Source organism: Zingiber officinale, chromosome 7A (assembly GCF_018446385.1).
Source record: "Zingiber officinale cultivar Zhangliang chromosome 7A, Zo_v1.1, whole genome shotgun sequence".
Taxonomy (NCBI): Eukaryota; Viridiplantae; Streptophyta; class Magnoliopsida; order Zingiberales; family Zingiberaceae; genus Zingiber; species Zingiber officinale.
This window is the reverse complement of record NC_055998.1, coordinates 130318345-130336882: the sequence shown is the minus strand read 5'-3', so window position 1 is coordinate 130336882 and position 18538 is coordinate 130318345.

The following is an 18538-nucleotide window of genomic DNA, read 5'->3' as shown; positions in this document are numbered from 1 at the left end:
GAACCAGCTCTCTTCCATCTTCGCTAAGATCTTATGCTGATTCGATCTTCGACATTTAATGACATTAAAGTAGTCGGTCAGCCAATCACTTTTTTCGATCGATCGAATAGAGAATTTCCCTGTTCATCGAGATTCGCACTTAATGCTGCATTGATGAGGTGATTGTTTGGTCAACCGATCTCTTGGTTCGGTCGACCGATCAACTTAGTTTCCTTCTCTGCTTCTGACCAAACTGATCGGTACCACATCGTCAGGGTTTGGTCGATCGATCAAGCTTTGCTCGGATTTCACTCTGCTTTGATATGAACTAGTGTCTGTTCTGAGTTAACCTTGTTCGGTCAACCGATCACCGGGTTCGGTCGACCGATCAGGCTGAACTTACAAAATAGTGTCAGACAATAATCCTGCAAAACAGATATTAGTACAGTAATAATATATCTAATGCATGAGTAATAATAATAGACAGTTCAACTGTCTTAATCTCAACTTATAAACCTTTCCGATTTCTTCAGTTGGATCAGCAACCTTAGGTTGTTCCTTTCAGGAACACGACCTCATTGTCGCTCCTTCAGTTGCTTACCTCAACCTACCTGCCAAACGTTGATCCTCTAGTACTGTTTGGACTTTTCACTTAGCCTTGTTCGACTTCTGAGTTCCATGATCTGCTAAGACTTCTCCTGCCTAGCCTTTAACTAGGTCTTTTCCAGTTGAGTTAATAGCCTGCACACTTAGTCAGCTTGTTAGATTACAACAAGACTTAATTTTAACCTTTGACAACATCAAAACTTAGGTTTGATTCTGGTGCAACTTGCACCAACAATCTCCCTTTTTTTTGATGTTTGGAAACTAAGGTTTAAAGTTAAGTTAAAATATGCAAAAATAAATAAGCAAGCATTTTTAATTTTTAACTCTCCTCCTGAGTTAAATATCTCCCCCTGAATTCACTCTCTTTCCCCCTTTGACACACATCAAAAATAGAGGAAATAACCACACTTAAGTGAAGTTTAAATTTTGAAAATATATACAGATAAAATTCCGAGAATTTAAAAATAAAAAATTCAAATTTGTGTAAAGTAAGAGAATATTTTAAAAATTTGGTGAAGTAGAAAACATTTGAAAATTAAAGTTAAAATTTTGAAAAGATTTGGTAAAGTAAAATTCTAAAGAAATGCTTTAAAAATTGAAAATATTTGAAAACTTTTAGTAAAGTTTAAATTTTGAAATTTTTTAGCAAAGTTAAAATTCGAAAAAAAAAATCGTAAAGTAAAATTTTCATTAAGTGTTAGCAAGGTTAAAATTTTAAAAAAAATTCAAATTTGTAAAGTAAATAATATTAAAAATTTTGGTAAAGGAAAATTTTGAAAAATTACAAAGGAAAAATTTTGAAAAATTGTAAAGAAAATAATTTGAAGGTGTTTGAAAATTATAGATAAAATTTAGAAAAATTTCAAAAGTAAATAATTTTCAAAATATTTGTTAAAGGTTTAAAAAGAAAGGAAAGGATTTTGAAAATTGGTAAGATAGAAAATTTAGCTTGAAGCTCCCCCTAAAATTGATAATTTCCTAAAATTCTAAGTATGGTTGAAAGACTAAAAAAAATTATCCTTATGATGAAATGTCCAACCTTTGTACAAAACTAACTACCACAAGATAGTATCTATTGACTCGGGTTGGTCAATTTGAGTATTTTGGGACTAACTAGGTTGTTACTAGCTAGTAAACTCAAATTGATCAATATATGTTGTTTAAAACTTAGATTTATAGTGAACCCAGATTTATAGAGATGCACTGACATAAGTATCTAAAATCTTAGGCTAAGTCTTAAGCATTTCACACCGTTCTAAGTTTCATAAGCAAGGGACCCTACTGTGCTTGTGAGATGTTGGCTGCTAAATCTATAGGATCATGCAAATCTACAGTAAGATTAGGCTACTCCAAGACAAACTATTTTGAAAAGTTTTGAAAGTAAAATTTTGAAAGGGGAAATTTTACAAAAAAAAAAAAAATTAATTAAGTTTTGAAATAATTTTTAATTAAGTTTTTTTAAAAAATAATTTTTAATTTAGTTTTGAAACAATTTTTAATTAAGCTTTTTAAAATATTTTTTAATTAAGTTTAAAAATAATTTTTAATTAAGTTTTTTTTAAAATAATTTTTAATTAAGTTTAAGTTTTTAAAATAATTGAATCAAGTTTTAAAATAATTTTAATTAAGTTTTAAAATAATTTTTAATTAAGTTACAAAATATTTTAAATTAAGTTTTAAAATAATTTTTAAGTTAATCATGTTTTAGTTAAATTTGAAAAAGGTTATTGAATCCATGTTAGATTCAAACTTAGCTTTGGGTTAATTAAGCATACTTCCTAAGGATAAGTTTTCAGTTCAGTGACGAGGTATATGACCTTCTTGTGTATCAACAGTGGACCACTTGATAAATACTTTCCAAAATAGTTCTGTCCAAAAAACTTAATACTATATTTTTGTCTAACTAGCTCATGTTTGACTGGGGTAGCTTCGGTCAGATCCACTAAGTCTAGTGCACCAGGTAGAATACACAAGATTCAGCCTAGACATGCATTCGACAAAGCTTCCTTGACGTACTATCATCCCAATCCATTCCAATGCTATGTTATAGGGTTGGGTAAACCTTTTTAACTAACTGTTTTAAGCAAAAAGTAAACTTAATCCTAATTATGTAAAGTTGGTTAATTAAGTTGGTTGAATCATTTTTCTAATTGCTCCCCCTGAGTCATAGCTTAGATATGGTTTATCTAAGTAGTGAATTTGACTCTTAGGGATCAAATAGAGATGATTTAGTTGGTTTAGTTAAATGTTTTATTGGACCCTATGCTTGGACTTGACTTTTAACATTTTGACTAATTAAGGACAAATATGGTTTGTTTGTTTGATTTGATTTATAGCCAAACCCTGATTTATTGTACACGCCTCGTTGTGATCCAAGTACCATGTTTAGACTCTTGGATCCCAGTTCAAACTTTTCCAATATTTTCTTGAGTCGCTCGACTTAATCTTTCAAGTTAGAGTTTTCTTCCTCAAATTTTGCAACTTGAGTTGAAGTTCCGACTTGAACTTGGTTAGTCGAGTCACTTAAGTAACTTGCTTCTTAAAGTGGTTTATTTCCTTAAGTAGCGAGTTATTTTATTTTTTCAAATTTTGATAATTTTTTAAATAAACATTTAACTACTTTAAGCAAATTTGACTTTGAATAAATCGTTATCATATTTGGACCTTCAGAAACGGATGCGGATCTGTGGCTTTTCTCAGACTCAATGTCGATCTCAGATTCGTATTTTCCTCGGATTCGAAATCTTCGTTTCTTGCCATAAATGCAAGATGGCTCAAGTGCTTCGTTTGCTCTGTCTCAGATTCGTCAGAAGATGTCTCGTCCCATGTCGCTTGGAGGACTTTCTTTCTTCTTGCCGACTTAGACTTGGGGTCTTTCTTCCTTCTGATTTGGGCATTCATTTTTGAAATGCCCTTTCTTGTTGCATCCATAACAAATCATTCCTAATTTGTTTTGCATTTAGTTGATTGGTGTCCTTTTGATGCTTCTTTTGAATTTCTTCTTTGTTAGCAATCTCTGTATCATGTTGACCAGTTCTTCTTCATTTGTTGAATCAGAGTCTGGCTCACTTTCTGATTCGATCTTTGTTCTTGATTTGGTTTCCTTGCTTGGACTTGCATACAAAGCGACTTCTTTCTCGATTTGGCTCAAGTTAGATTATTCGTGTAATTCTAATTCGTAAAATAACTCATCTAGTTTAAGAATTGAAAGATCTTTAGAAACTTTGTAAGCATCTACTATTGATGCCCACAAAGCATTCCGCAGAAAAATATTTAGTGTGTACCTTATTGTGTCGCGATTCTCCAGATTGTGTCCGATCATATGGAGGTCATTGAGGATGTCCTTTAGTCGAGCGTGTAATTACGAAGCCATCTCTCCGAGAAGTATTTTAATATTAAATAAATTATTCAAAAGTAGGTCTCTTTTATTTACCTTAGACTCATCTGTCCCTTTGTGTAGCTTTACCAGACAACCCCGTAGTTCTTTAGCATTGTCGTATGGATTGACTCGGTTCAACTCCTCCATTGTGAGTCTGCATTGAATGATGTTGATCGCCTTATAGTTTAGTTGTGCCTTCTTGATCATTGGGTGAGTCCAGTCTTCTGGTTCTAGTGTCACTCCATCTTTTGTTGGAGATGTGTAGCCTTTTAGTATTGTAAACCACAGCTCAATATCAAATTTAAGATATCATTCCATTCTGTTCTTTCAATAGCTGAAGTTCTCTCCTTTGAATAGTGGAGGTTGGACGGTGTTGTACCCTTCTTGGTAGGAGTGTCATACTTGCAGTCAGAAAAATAATAAAAGAGATTTCCAAGACTTTCGTCTTGTGATTAGCAGCGTGAGATCAAAGAAATAAGAGTAAAGAAAATTTTAAAAGGAAAATAGGAAGTTCTTAAAAGTGCTCGAAAAATGATTAAGTACTTTTAGAGCAACAAGGCTCTGATACCAATTGTAAGATCGAAAAAGTGTGTGTGGGGGGGGGGGGTGTGAATATTGTGCTTTTAAAAACTTTTCTTTTAATCGTTTAAATCAAAGTCATGCAACGGAAAGTAAAGAATAGGTTCAGTTACTTGGTTTGAAGCCTAGGTCGACTCCTACTCCAAGGCCCGCGATCCTTGATCGCACCGTTGGGTAATCCACTAAAACTCTTCTTTCCGAAAATCTCGGAAAGAAGTAGTGCATACGATATGCAAGAATATAAGATAGTAACAACCTACTATCTTATGTGAGTTTAAGTATAATGCAAGCTTTAAAATAAAAGTATACCGACACTTATATGGAAGATGAAGCTCGGTTGGCACTTGAACGAAGTAGTTGCTTGTGTGAAGATGAGTTGTAGAGCAGTAGCACGAACACTAGCAACTAGCACAGAGATGAACTTTGAACCAAATAGATTTTGTTACACAGTCTCGAACCTCGAGCTCACTTTTATAAGAGTCGCCGATGTTCAGTCAATCGAACCAGCTTCCTTCCATCTTCCCTGAGATCTGATGTTGATTCGATCTTTGACATTTAATGACATTAAAGTGTTCGGTCAACCGATCATTTTTTTCGGTCCATCGAACAGAGAATTTCCCTGTTCATCGAGATTCACACTTAATGCTGCATTGATGAGGTGATCGTTCAATCGACTGATCTCTTGGTTCGGTCAACTGATCAGCTTAGTTTCCTTCTCTACTTCTGACAGAACTGATATGTGCCACATCGTCAGGGTTCGATTGACCGATTTTTTAGTTCGGTTGACCGATCAAGCTTTGATCGGATTTCACTCTGCTTTGATCTGAATTGGTGTCTGTTCTGAGTTAGCCTTGTTCGGTCGACCGATTAGGCTGAACTTGCAAAATAGTGTTAGACAATAATCCTGCAAAATAGATATTATTGTTGGGACCTTGACGACCGCTAGAGGGGGGTGAATATGTCTCACCCAAAACGTCGCTTCCTACAATGGTTAGTACACATAGCGGAATAAACAAATACTGACAATAGAAAGCAAACCTAACACGTTGATTTAACGTGGTTCAGAGATAAAGCTCCTACTCCACAGTTGTCCGTAAGGTGGACGATCCCGATCCGTCGGTGGATGACTCCCCGAAGAACTTCCGGCTAGCTCGCGTAGCTCCTTGTGGGTGGAGAAACCTCGCCATAATCTCGTACAAGCATGCTAGATCACTTGGACACTTGGAGACTCTAATTAGGGTTAACCACCACTAATTTCGTCAATCTCAACCAAGCTCCCAAGGCTTTGTTATATAGGCCACGAGTTGGAAAATCCCGCCTATCAGTCGACTGCCAAAACCATTAGTCGACTACCCTCTTATGGAAATTCGACTGTTACATCCCAACGACTCAATACCAGTCGATTGATAAAAGTATCAGTCGACTGCTCCACACTGGCCGAGCGAACAGAAGCATTCTATTCACTCCCAATCGACTGCCCAGTTGGCTGCACCAGTCGACTAATGAAACCACCAGTCGACTGCTATAGTACTGCTACAGTAACACTAGAGTAAAACCCTAATTCTAGGATTTTACCCTCGAGTACATTCACTCAGCACTCGTCCTCGTCCGACCAACCTAGATCTAGCCTTTTAGCCTCCTCCATCAGCCTTGCGTCCCTCGGATGCCTCCCCATCATTTATGTTTTTCCTTCTGGAGCTTCCATCGGTCTTGTCATTGTTGTTGGGTCTTCCTTTGCCAAGAGGTCGCACCTCCGGAACTTCGTCCATTGCTAAGTCACACTTGGACTTACGTTGCCAAGACTACATGCTTGGACTTATATCGCCAAGGCTCATCCTTGGACTTTCCTCCTTTTCCAAGATCACACTTGGACTTTCCTTGTTGTACCTATATCCTGCACACTCACAATGCATATCAAATACAACAATAAACCTAACTTAAACCTTTGCCCAAACATCAAAACCTAGGGTATCGAGATTGCTCTAACAATCTCCCCCTTTTTGATGTTTAACAACTCATTTAAGTTAGGGAAACAATATTAATGTAAATAAATATGCAATCTATACATACATAAATCATGGAACCTAATCCTAGGCTCCCCCTTCACCTAAGCTCCCCCACAAAAGCTAAACTTCTCTCCCTTTGCTAATAAATGAGGAATCACTCCCCCTTCTCCTAAGCTCCCCCTTGAGTTAAGCTTTCTTGCAAAGGTATATAGGTTTCCCACTTAAACCTAAACTTCTCCCCCTTTGCCATACATCAAAAAGAGCTCCAACAATATCCTGATTATTGGACTATTTGATCTCTAATGACCATAAACATCATGTATTAACCCCCCATAAGATTACATACATGTTCCCCACTCTTTTGGTCATTTTATAATGCTGGAAAATATTTTCAGACCGTATCAGTCGACTTCTATAAGTCTTAGTCGACTGTCATTGTCAAAATGAGCTTACAGAGACATTCTGTGCTCGTGAACAGTGTTATCAGTCGACTGGTACTCTATTTCTGAAAAAATTAGTCTTTTTTGACCAACTTTAGAAATGCACCAGAAATTCTACAAACTTTCAAAAATTCTCAAATTTTGTGGAGAAGTCTCTTTTAACCTTGTCTATTTGGGAAAAAATATATAAATTTTTTTTTATTATAGATCCCAAGATTGACACAAAATTCAAAACTAGCTAAATAGTTCAATTGAACCTTGACCTAAAGTCCTAGTTTTGACTTCCTCTTGATGTATCTGCCTATACTAAACCAAAATGCATCTCTTGCATTAATTTATATGACATCTATACATCAAAAATCAATTTTCATGCAATATGAACCCAATTCATATTTTCATGCATGAAACTTAACCTAATTGTGCCAACCAACTACAATAGAGACTCAAATCCATCTCTAATCCTTTTGGCACATATTGGTTCACTTGAGATCATTTATCATATGTCCCAAATACTCTTTAAGTTCCCTCTTGAGCTCTTAACCTTATCCACCTCCCTAGGTAACTCATTTACTATGGCTAGGCTACTTCAGTGTACCTCGGGTGACACTTGGCCTACAAAACTCACCTTCTTAACCTTAGACACCTTGTATTTGGTTAGTTTCTTACTGTCCTTCACCTTGGACACCTTATCCTTACTATAATTATATGCCGCCCTAGCATATTCCTTCTTATTGGCCTTGGATGACTCTCTCTTGTCCTTGGTCACACCTCCCTTACCAATGTCATGTACTACCTTAGTACTTGACATCTTTTTGGTCTTGGAGGGACCTAATTTGATATTTTTGGGTCTTTGACCATCCAAATACATGTCAAGTCCTTTAAGTCCAATAATGAACCTCTCTAGGACTGATGTGCGTAGATATTATGATCGTTTATGCATGTTTTAACACACATTCACTTGCTTAATTTACATATATTGTTTACACGATCATCTCTCCTATTGTTTATTTTGCATTAATTACTCTTTTGTCGGAGATATGCTCTTTGTTTGGTTTTGTTTTGACAGGGATAACTTTTGGAGCGAAAATAACAATTGTCGAAGCATTGGAGCTTGACACCGGTCGTGCAACCCTGCACATCCGTGTGGCTATTCCTGAGAGAGAGCAACACACGACCGTGCAACTTCGCACGACCATGCCTTACAACCAGTAGCCAAGAAGCACACGGTCGTGTGAACCTCACACGACCGTGCCATGTAGACCCGAGCTGAAGGAAGACACGACCATGCGGATCTCGCACGACCGTGCCACTCCACCTGAAGAGAGGGAGGAGTTGGTCGTGCGGATCTCGCACGGCCGTGGCACGGGCCATGTGGCGCCTGTGCCCTAGCCTATAAAAAGGGGCCTTTAACCCTTCTCCGGGGGGAGGCGAGCTGTCAGAGAGAGATATACCTTGGTGTCATTCCACACCATCCCGTACCTCCGTTCGACAATTCGAGATCACCTCCATCACCGCATCAACTCCAGAAGCAAAGGATAGGATCCGAAGATCACTGGACGACATTGAATAAACATCCCTTTTCCCTCTCTCTTCTTGTTTGGGATTATATGTCTAATTATACTATGTCTTCGGATTTTTCTCCCACGTCTATAGAGTAGATTCTTTGTTCTAGGATCAGAGAGTAGTTGTGGATAGGCATTGATGTAAGACTCATGTTTATGCCTTTTTCTCATTAAATGATTTCACTTGCCTTGTTTCTATTTGATATGCATGAAACTTGTTTCAGATTACCATGTTGTATTAATTGATTGTGTAGGAATTGCTAATTTTGTAAAGATAGGATTTTAGATCGTATACCCGAGAGGCCCTAGTGACAGGGGTAACCCGTTCACGGACATGTAGGATACTCTCTTGAAAAGAGAGACAATTCCATACAAGGAAGTAGGAAACCAAACCAAACCCCTATCTCTATCCTTAATGATACTGATCAGATTCACATTCTTGTGATCTATCGAGGCACCCTAGTGACAGGGGTTAACTGTAACAGGATTTCACAAAAATCTTCTCTGTTTAGTGCTTAAGGGTAGTAACTTGAACTTCCGACAAGTATGTGCTAATTGACAATGAGGAAAGGATAGAACAAGATACATCAACTACCACCACAATGAAACTGAACTCCTAGAGCTCTTCCCAAGCCGAGTAAAACTCTCTCTCTCACTACTTCTCACATCTACTTCCCAAGTTCTTTTATTTTTAAGAAATAGTTCGCCTACAACCATCGGTAGTTTAGCTAATTCTATGTATACAATCGCTAGTACTTATAACCAGTCCTCGTGGGATCGATAATTTTTTATTACTGATGACGTATGAAAGGGAGTAAGTTAGACTTTCATTACCTAGAGGGAGTTTGCCCTCTTAGGGGGAGAATGAAGGGCTTAACTTATGTATTCATTACCTAGTGGCATGAAGAAGATTTAGGCTATGGGATTAGCCTAACTTACATGTGGTATTGTAAGTGATAGTGTTGGTATTGTCAAACATAAAAAAGGGGGAGATTGTTGGTGCAACATCCCTCAGGTCAAGGTTGACCTGGTTGACCAAGCTTGAGTCTTGGTTTGGGTTTCGATGTTTGACAATGCAAGGTTGATTGAAGAAGAGTCAAGTAGGTCAAGGATGACCGGATACTTGACTGGAAAGTCCTGGTGAGTGAAGCCAGGCAGAAGGAAAATCCTGGTGAGTGAAGCCAGGTGAAAGTCCTAGTGAGTGAAGCTAGGCAGTATGAAAGTCCTGGTGAGTGAAGCCAGGCAGATGGAAAACCCTAGTGAGTGAAGCTAGGTGGAAGCCATGGTGAGTGAAGCCAGGCAAGGGAAAATCCAGATGGATCAAGGATTGATCGGACATCTGGTGTTGAGAAGTCCAAGTAGGTCAAAGGATTGACTGGATACTTGGCACGAGGAAATCCAGATGGGTCAAAGGGATTGACCAGACATCTGGTGGAAGTCCTAGTAGGTCAAGGAAGTGACCGGATACTTGGCACGACGAGAAAAGTCCAAGTGGGTCAAAGGGATTGACCGGACACTTGGTGGGAAGTCCTGGCAGGTCAAGGGAGTGACTAGATGCTAGGCATGATGTACCAACAGGTCTAGGTTGACCGGATGTTGGTTTGGGAGTCTTGGAACTTGGTTTTGGGCAAAAACCAAGTGCTGGATCGATCAGGGGATCGATCCAGGAGCTGGATCGATCATTGGATCGATCCAGGCTTCTCCCAGCGAACAGAAAGCCTCTGGATCGATCCGTGGATCGATCCAGATGTCCCAATCGATCAGTGGATTGATTGGGACGCGGCTGCTTCGTGCGATAAGCGCTGGATCGATCCGTGGATTGATCCAGGCGTGTTTCCCAGAGCACAGAGGCGCTCTGGATCGATCCATGGATCGATCCAAAGCCTCCCCGATCGATTGGGAACATTCGAATCGATCAGGATCCGACCGTTGGCGTCGTTTATAGCTGCAGGCGTGCGATGGCTGCGCAAGCTCTTCACCGATTCAACTCAGATCTTCGCCAGCTCCTCCACAGCACTCTCAAAGCTCGTGATTGCCAGTTCTTGAAGGTTCTTGGAAGCTCTCCGAGTCAAGAGGCGGATCAAAGGCAAGAAGAGAAGCTAGGGTTAGGGTTTTCTGCATTCATTGTAAGCCTTGTGCTTGTATTTTGTTTCCCTTTCCTTCTTCTTGTACCGAGAGTCTTGTAGGGCTTCTCCGCCCTCGGTAGTTACCGAAAAGGAGTGTTTCATAGTGGAGGGTGCGTGCGTGGTGTGGATCCTTGGATTAGTCACCTCTTGTGAGGTGGATACCAAGTAAACCAACCGTGTTAGCGTTGTGTGATTGTTTCTTTGTATTTCCGCTGCACATCTTTGAAGGAACAAGCACCGCCGAGCACCACCGAGCACCGAGCGAACGCGACGAGCTATTCACCCCCCCTCTAGCTACTTTTGGTCCTAACAAGTGGTATCAGAGCAAGGCCGCTCTTCACCGGAATCATCGCCGGAAGGGTCAAGCATAACAAGAAAAGCTAGAGGGTGAAGAAGTTGGAGCAAATTGTTCAAGTTCAAGACTTTATCAAGCTCAACTTCAAGATGCAATTCCAAGATGGACTTGGATTTGACACAAGGGTGGCTCCATCATACACTTCTACGAGTTTCGATTCTTGGAAATCAAGAATCGAAAATTTTCTTATGATGGAGATAGAGCAATGGTTTGCTCTAATGGAAGGCTTCAAGGCTCCAAGAAATTCAAAGGGCAAAGTTCTAAAGAAAAGCAAATGGAGCCCGGAGCAAGTCCAAAGGTGCGAGGCAAATGACAAAGTGACCAAGCTCTTGGTCAATTTATTGCCAAGCACTATCCTTTGCAAAATTGGAGAATTTGAAGATGCAAAGGAATTATGGAGCAAATTGGCCAAGCTTCATGAAGAGATCCCCTCCACTGTACAAGAGCAAGAAGAATCCAGAGAGGGTGACTCTTTGGAGCAAGACCAAGAGGAGGACTCCGAGGTTGAAAGATACTCAACCTCCGAAGAAGAGGAAATCCAAGAAGTTTCATCCTCAAGGGAATGCAACGAATGGAACAAGGAGGGAGCATACTCCTTGTTTCATATTCAAGATGATGAAGCCTCCACCTCTAGGATTGAGGGGGAGCAATCCTTGGTGACGCCGGATCAAGAAGAAGGAGAAGCTTCTACATCCGGGTCGAAAGAAGAAGAGGAGGAAGAAGCCTCTACCTCCACAACTCAAGAAAAATCAAATGGAGGAGAATCAAGGTCCGATCTAGAGGAAGCTTCTACCTCCGGATCCAAAGGAAAAGATGTCATCCCTACAAGCAAAGGTATAAATATTTCAATTAATAATAAAAATCATATTATATGCTTTGAATGTAGGGAACATGGGCACTACAAGAGCAAGTGTCCCAACTTGGCCAAGAAGAAGGGCCAAGTGGCATAAAAGGGCAAGGAGAAGCCCAAGGAGACCATTCTCGGAACAAAAAGGAGCAAGGAGCACATTGTGTGCTTTTCTTGCAACCAAAAAGGGCATTACCGAAGTCAATGCCCCAAGGGGAAGAAGATGGTCAAGGCTCAAGGAGGCATTAGTCAAGGGGGAGCCTCCAAGGTAAAGAAGAAGGTAACATTTATTGAGCCTACCCCTTTACATTATGGTAAAAAGCATGATAGTTCTAATTTTTATCATTTTAATGCGATTTACCATAAGAATAGAGAGCATGGTAAAATTAAGGAAAATCATGTGGCTCTCCATGCTAAGACTACCACACCTAAGGTTAGGGAGGTAGATAGAAATCTATGCAATCACATTAAGGGTTGTAGTTATAAGCGTAGAAACAAAAATGCTCATGGGTGTAATGAAAAATCAAAATTTAATGATTTAATGATAGAAAATCAAGTCTTGAGGTCAAGGCTTGATAAAATGGAAAAGACCCTAAAAAGGATGGAAAATATCCTAAAAGGGCAAAATGAGCATAGCCTAGGTCTAGGAGCACATAGGTCATCTAATGGAAATAAAGGTTTGGGATACAAATCCAAGGCTAAGAAGGATGTGCCCTCTTACCATAGGGTTCCATATAGTTATGGAACAAACCCTAGGTCCAGTGGTCAAGTCAAAAATACTAGGGAAGTCATCCCTAAGAGTATTTTTGCAACAAATGTGACTAAGACTTCTAAGAAGTCAAAGAAGGTCACAAAGAAGGTCACAAGGGAGGAAATCCCTAGGGTTGACCTAGAAAAAGTGACCAAGGCTTCTAAGAAGCCAAACAAGGTCACTAGAAAGGTATCTAGGGAAGTTATCCCTAGTGAATACCTAGAGCATCCAAGGAGCACCAATAGGTTTTGGGTTCCTAGGAGCATTTTCTCTACCCCATAAATGGGTTAGAGAGTGTCAACTCCGATTAGAAGGGTAGTTAACCCAACTTTGAGGAAATTGACACTCAAGGAGCATTTTCAAGGTTTTGTGAACCTTTGAAAATGAAATAGAATTATTATTTACTCCTTGAAAGAGTAAAATGTGCCTAATGGTGGAAGAATTAATTTTAATCTTAAATGGCACATATTGGGAAATTCATAAGAACTACCAAGTTGGGACTTTGGTATGTTCTTAGGAAATTTAAGGCAATCCGGGCCTTACTTTAAAAGTGCTACTCTTGTGGAAAAATGAAATATGCCAACATTTGAGGATATGCTAAATTTCGACTGACATAAATTAATCAAGGGAATTAGAAATGCCAATTTAGGCTTTTGCATTTTCTTGAAGCACTTTAGGGCAATCTAGGTTTAAGTTGTAAGTTTAGCTAAGGTTTTAAGGATACTTAGATAGTTAATCTAGGTATATTTTATTTATGCTAAATCTTACCATGATTGTTTGCCCATCATATGCCATGGCATCATGTCTATTTTTGCATTCATATCTTACTATGAAAAATCCAAAAAAAATACCATGTCATGACACACATGCATCATGTAGCTATAGGGTACTTTCTTTTGAACGTTATCTCCTTTTGATGTATGCCATAACATAATCATGCATTAAGTTTAATTCCTTGTAATTAAGGACAAATGGCATTTAACAACACTTATTAACAAGTGTCATCCTGGGTGGATGTCTAATATCTCTAAAATGCCTAGATAGATATGCATGATGCCTATAATAGGGCAAAATCAAATTTTACATCTCACAAAGACCTATAAGATGACTTTTATGTGTTTTGTCCACAATAGATACAAGTGAGATGTTAGGATGATGAACAAAACTCAACATGTTGATTTAGTGCATTCTTTTGAGTTTTAGGTTCATCAAAACACATAGTTATGTGTTTTCCCATCATTGGAAAAGCTAATGTACAAGTCATGTGCATTAAGCCCAAGGAATGTGATGGGATATTGGTTTTGAAAATTATTTTAAAAGATTTTTGGAAAACCTTGGTGAAGGCTATCTTTTGATAGTAATCACCATTGAATAGTTAGACACAAACTTGAAGAAAACGCTAAAGTTTTAGCATGTTTTCAAGTTTGTGTCAATATTTGAAAATATGAAGTATTTTCATAGAAAACTATTTTTCCATGATAAAGTATGCCCTAAATAATGTCTACACGAAATTTCATGATTTTTGGATTTTTGTAGAATTTTCTAGGGATTTCTGAAGTTGGCTGATTTTGAATTTCAGCAACTATCAGAGCTCCAATCGATCCATGGATCGATTGGAGTGCCTGAATTGATCAGTGGATCGATTCAGAAGGCAATTCTCGCGAGCAGAAGCTCGCTGGATCGATCAGCCGATCGATCCACACATCCTGAATCGATCAGTGGATCGATTCAAATAGGTTGAATCGATTGGAACCCAACTCCAATCGATCCAGGACGCTGATTTTGGCTGGGAAGGTCTGATTTCAGCACTCTAAACCTATTTTAGTCAATGTAACCATTCCTAACCCCTCAAGACACGTTTGTATACCTTTAGAGGGTGTTTTCATGTTGAAAACAAGGATGGATTGGTTAAGGAAGGCTAAGTTGAAGTTTAGGTTGAGGTTTGTTTCAAATTTTGAATATTTGAACCTCAAAACTTCTAAAATTTGGGTTTCCTAAAGTCTTAGGGATTCCAAGTCATTGTTGGTGCAATGACAGAAGTTACCACCATGTCTTTAGGGGGAGGGACTCTTTAAAGACATAAAAATTATTTTTCATGAACCTTGGAAGGTGGTTAACCTTCCGTTAAGAAGATGCTCAAGGTTGAGCGTTTGAACTTTAATGGGGAGTGGATATCCTCATTGTTCAAGTGGCTTCAAGTGGATAATGCTCAAGGATGGGCATTTGCCTACATTGAGGGAGAATGTAGGGTTAAGGTTAATGAAGGGTATGAGACCTTCATTATCGTGTTGATCACAACGAGTGAAGTTATGAACAACGATGAGCAACTCTTCAGGGGGAGAGTTTTCAACAATGGGGCATTTGTTGAAGAGTGCCCAAAATTGAGGCACGGGTTGATGTGTGCTCAAAGATGGTTTGATGTGTGCCAATAGGGGGAGAATGAAAGGGAGTAAGTTAGGCTTTCATTACCTAGAGGGAGTTTGCCCTCTTAGGGGGAGAATGAAGGGCTTAACTTATGTATTCATTACCTAGTGGCATGAAGAAGGTTTAGGCTATGGGATTAGCCTAACTTACATGTGGTATTGTAAGTGATAGTGTTGGTATTGTCAAACATAAAAAAGGGGGAGATTGTTGGTGCAACATCCCTCAGGTCAAGGTTGACCTGGTTGACCAAGCTTGAGTCTTGGTTTGGGTTTCGATGTTTGACAATGCAAGGTTGATTGAAGAAGAGTCAAGTAGGTCAAGGATGACCGGATACTTGACTGGGAAGTCCTAACTGTGATGTGAGGCAGAAGGAAAATCCTGGTGAGTGAAGCCAGGTGAAAGTTCTAGTGAGTGAAGCTAGGCAGTATGAAAGTCCTGGTGAGTGAAGCCAGGCAGATGGAAAACCCTAGTGAGTGAAGCTAGGTGGAAGCCCTGGTGAGTGAAGTCAGGCAAGGGAAAATCCAGATGGATCAAGGATTGATCGGACATCTGGTGTTGAGAAGTCCAAGTAGGTCAAAGGATTGACTGGATACTTGGCACGAGGAAATCCAGATGGGTCAAAGGGATTGACCAGACATCTGGTGGAAGTCCTAGTAGGTCAAGGAAGTGACCGGATACTTGGCACGACGAGAAAAGTCCAAGTGGGTCAAAGGGATTGACCGGACACTTGGTGGGAAGTCCTGGCAGGTCAAGGGAGTGACTAGATGCTAGGTATGATGTACCAACAGGTCTAGGTTGACCGGATGTTGGTTTGGGAGTCTTAGAACTTGGTTTTGGGCAAAAACCAAGTGCTGGATCGATCAGGGGATCGATCCAGGAGCTGGATCGATCATTGGATCGATCCAGGCTTCTCCCAGCGAACAGAAAGCCTCTGGATCGATCCGTGGATCGATCCAGATGTCCCAATCGATCAGTGGATCGATTGGGACGCGGCTGCTTCGCGCGATAAGTGCTGGATCGATCCAGGCGTGTTTCCCAGAGCACAGAGGCGCTCTGGATCGATCCATGGATCGATCCAAAGCCTCCCCGATCGATTGGGAACATTCGAATCGATCGGGATCCGACCGTTGGCGTCGTTTATAGCTGCAGGCGTGCGATGACTGCGCAAGCTCTTCACCGATTCAACTCAGATCTTCGCCAGCTCCTCCACAGCACTCTCAAAGCTCGTGATCGCCAGTTCTTGAAGGTTCTTGGAAGCTCTCCGAGTCAAGAGGCGGATCAAAGGCAAGAAGAGAAGCTAGGGTTAGGGTTTTCTGCATTCATTGTAAGCCTTGTGCTTGTATTTTGTTTCCCTTTCCTTCTTCTTGTACCGAGAGTCTTGTAGGGCTTCTCCGCCCTCGGTAGTTACCGAAAAGGAGTGTTTCATAGTGGAGGGTGCGTGCGTGGTGTGGATCCTTGGATTAGTCACCTCTTGTGAGGTGGATACCAAGTAAACCAACCGTGTTAGCGTTGTGTGATTGTTTCTTTGTATTTCCGCTGCACATCTTTGAAGGAACAAGCACCGCCGAGCACCACCGAGCACCGAGCGAACGCGACGAGCTATTCACCCCCCCCCCTCTAGCTACTTTTGGTCCTAACAACGTATCCGTGGACTTGCGGAAGCGTAACAAGGACTTTCTCCATTTCCTCAAGGTTTGCCTTCAAGGTTTGATTTTCCAACTCTAGGGTTCTAACCCTAAAGTCAACATGTTCACCTTAGACATCCCTAGACCTACCCACCTTCCTAGGCATATGTCTCATTTCTTGGGATTAATGCTTAGGTTTTCATCTACTTTCCTTCCCTTTGGCAAATTGGTTTGAGTCTTATTAGGTCTACTCTTACTAGATTTAGCATCAATAGGTCTCCTAGGTTATCTCCTACATTAACCCTATTTCTATCATTATATCTAAATCTATGATTATGTTTGGGTAAATAATAAAAATTATTTATAGAATGAATGGAAGAATTTAAATTTTAACTTAAATTCATGTTAGGGTTTACCTCCCTTACCATTGAAGCTCTCTTCTTCTCCCACTTCTTCAAGTGAGCTAATTTCTTGAGCTCTCCTCTCCTTGGGCACTTTGTGTGGTAGTGTCCCCACTCACTACACGTGAAACACTTAATGTGTTTTTTCTCCTTCTTCTTCTTCCTACAACTCACATTAGTTTCTAAATTAACTTTAGTGAGTTTATGGTTTACCTCCTTTACCTTCTTGAGTGAAGGACACTGATAACCATGATTTTGGTTATATTATCTTGATTCATAATGCATGCTTTTGATGGTTTATTCATAACTTAATCTCACATTTATATTACATTTCTTAAATTACATTTGATTTTAGACTTAATTACAAATTAGCCTATTTTCATGGTATTTGATGCTAATATTTGCTTATTATTTTGTAGGCATCAAAAGGGTCATGGACCCGATCAGATCAGGCCATACTTGGGCTTAAATCAAGGGCTAATCAAGTCGATCAAGCCTTGGAGTGTTCTGGACTGTCCATTGAAGATCGGAGATATCTGAGCCATCCGTCAATGATCTGGTCCATCCGAGCTACGAGAAAGCACATCACAGCCATAGATGAAGATCCAGGAAGTTTGGTCCAGATCAGAGACGATCCAGCCATTGATCTAGCCCGAAACATTCTGGACCATTGGATCAAATTTGAAAGGGATATAAAAACCTCGTGAGAAGCTACAGTGAAGCTTGAGCTCGGTTCCTCGCGACATTGCTACAATCCTTCTTCTTCGCGCGACGGCTGAGGCTCCCGTTCACCATCTCCCGATCCAGATTTTGATCCCGTCTTCAACAACGAATTCAGGAATCTCTTGGCAATCAGTGAATGAAGTTCAGAACGCGATCTGTGGGCGTTCTCTAGCAGATTAAAGGGCGTTCTCTAGATTTGAGGCTTCCAGACGTTGTGGAGGCTACCTGGAGTTCTCTTGAAGCTTCTGCAATCGTTCCGCTTCCACATCAGCTCGGAGCTGTTGAAAATCGAACCGATCACCCGATTGAAGCTTCGATTGCCACTTTCATCCTCTGTTCTTCACGCGATAGGATTGTTGGGACCTTCGGATGAGGCTAGAGAGGGGGGGTGTGAATAGCCGACCCCAATTTTTCGTTTCTTCCTACGAATTAGGTTAGCGCAGCGGAAATAAAATAATAGAAACGAGAACGAGAAGATCAAACCTTAGACGCAGCGATGTAACGAGGTTCTGAGATGATACTCCTACTCCTCGGCGTGTCCGTAAGGTGGACGAAGCCTATCAATCCGTCGGTGGATGAAACCCCGGATAACCGGCTAATATGAACTCATTCTGGGTGGAGAAACCTCACCACAAAGTCTTTGCAACAGCAAAACAGAGGAGTACAACAATAGAGGAAGCAAACAAGAACAATAGAAATTGTAAACACACTTGCTTGCCTTCTCGTCTGGAGTCC